The sequence below is a fragment of the Ailuropoda melanoleuca genome, unplaced genomic scaffold, assembly GCF_002007445.2.
Source record: "Ailuropoda melanoleuca isolate Jingjing unplaced genomic scaffold, ASM200744v2 unplaced-scaffold8390, whole genome shotgun sequence".
Lineage (NCBI taxonomy): Eukaryota > Metazoa > Chordata > Mammalia > Carnivora > Ursidae > Ailuropoda > Ailuropoda melanoleuca.
In genome coordinates, this window is record NW_023253759.1 from 105014 (window position 1) to 107270 (window position 2257).

Genomic DNA, 2257 nt, shown 5'->3' on the forward strand with positions numbered 1-2257 from the left:
GTTAAATTTCTTTTTTTAAATATTTATTTATTTTTTTGAGAGACAGAGTACCTGCACATTGTCTAGTGGGGGGAGAGGCAGAGAAAGAGAATCTTTAGGCAGACTCCTCACTGAGCATGGAGCTGGACTCCAGGCTTGATCTCACGACCCTGACATCATGACCCGAACCAAAACCAAGAGTCACACACTTAACAAACTGAGCCACCCAGGTGCCCCAGTAGTTATTACTTTTTAGGAAAATTTCAATTTAATGGAAAATAGAAAGAAGTATCTTTTCTTTTTGATATTTCAGTAGCATAAAATAGGCATGAGAGAGAAGAGATAGGATTTGATTGTATCAGCAAAGTTTTCTTAAAGGTGGGGGTGACATGGCAGAAAGAGTAACCAACCTGCTTGGAGAGAGGAGTACCTACGGGGAAGAGGAGGATTCCAGACTGTAAAAATAAACAGGTATTAGTCTGTTGCAGGCTTTGGATGTTCATGTAATTTGATAGGAAGAATGAAACGGTGAAATACTTTAGTTGGGAGCCATATTTTGGAAGATTAATTTGGTGTTATCTGTGGGTTAGACCAAAATGAAAAAAGCCAGCTAACTAGTGGCTAAGAGCTTTGGCAACTTAACTTATTCTTGTCAGATTCATGTATCTCATCTGCAACCCAGGAATAGTAATGCCTGTGCTATGGTGCAGTTGTGGTTAATAGAAATGTGTATATAAAATGCTGGGAACAGCTCCTGGTACGTAATGGGTGTATTGCAACAGTCACTATTAGGTTGCTCTTCTATTTTATATGCCCTGATAATAAATAAGCATTTCATAATGGAATGTAGAATCACTTCAGTGAGTTCCAGTCCTGTAATATTAAAGCTAAATTAGCTTTCATGTCCCCCCACCACAAGGTCCTTTGACAATTCATTGGATGGATGGTGTAAATCAAACAAGAGTGATTGAATTTGTCTCCTTGGGACTCACTGAGAACTGGGTGCTGGAGGTACTATTTTCTGTAGCATTCTCCATCACATATGTACTGACCCTTTTGGGGAACACTCTCATCATAGTTACTATAGTTTTTAGTCTGCGTCTCCATACCCCCATGTACTTCTTCCTGAGCAATCTGTCCTTTATTGACATCTGCCACTCATCTGTCACTGTGCCCAAGATGCTAGAGGGCTTGCTTTTGGAGAGAAAGACGATTTCCTTTGACAATTGCTTCTCACAGGTGTTCTTTCTACATCTGTTTGCTTGTGCTGAGATCTTTCTGCTGATCATCATGGCTTATGATTGTTGTGGAGCCATCTGTGCTCCACTGCACTATCCCAATGTGATGAATATCAGGTCTGTGTACAGCTCGTGTTTGCTCTCTGGTTGGGGGGTATTGTTCACTCTCTGGCGCAGACCTTCCTGACCATTCATCTACTTTACTGCGGCCCCAATATTATTGATAGCTACTTCTGCGATGTGCCCTCTGTCATCAAGCTGGCGTGCACAGATACGTACCTCACGGGAACGCTCATTGTGTCTAACAGTAAAACCGTCTCCCTCACCTGTTTCCCAGCTTTGGTCACCTCTTACACGGTCATCCTGGTTTCTCTTCAAAAACAGTCAGCTGAGGGGCGCCGGAAAGCCCTGTCTACCTGCTCAGCCCACTTCATGGTGGTTGGCTTCTTCTTTGGACCATGTATCTTCCTCTACACTCGGGGAGACACCAGATTCTCCGTGGACAAAGTGGTGTCTGTCTTCTACATGGCGGTCACCCCTCAGCTAAATCCCCTCATTTACACCTTGAAAATGAGGAGGTAAAAAGTGCCATCAAGCATCTCAGACAGAAACAGGTTTTTTCATGAAGTCAGGCACATAATGGATTTGGAGTCACAAGTATAATTATGGCCATATCTTTAACAAGACAGTGGAAGTAAAAAAACAGAGTCAGTAGATCAAATGGCACAGAGCAGAACTTCTTTTTAAAGGGAAGGACTTATTAACTTTTACTTACATAAAGGAAACGGTCATGGTGGAAACTAAGGAAAAAGAATCTGGGGCTTCCTCAGTGGCTCACTCGGTTAAGTGTCTGCCTTCGGTTCAGGTCATGATACTGGAGTCCTAGGATGGAGCCTCGAGTGCAGCTCCCTGCTCAGACGGGAGTCTGCTTCTCCCTCTGCCCCTCACCCCACTCGTGCTCTCTCACTCTCTCAAATAAATAAATAAAATCTGAATAAAAAAAAGAATCTGGAAAACTTTAAAGAAGGCTTCTGGATTCA

The 2257-nt window shown here is 42.8% G+C and overlaps 1 pseudogene; it reads left to right on the forward strand.

Moving 5' to 3' along the window:
* Positions 1 to 918: 918 nt before the first annotated feature.
* Positions 919 to 1843, forward strand: LOC117800842 (annotated as a pseudogene).
* Positions 1844 to 2257: the final 414 nt, after the last annotated feature.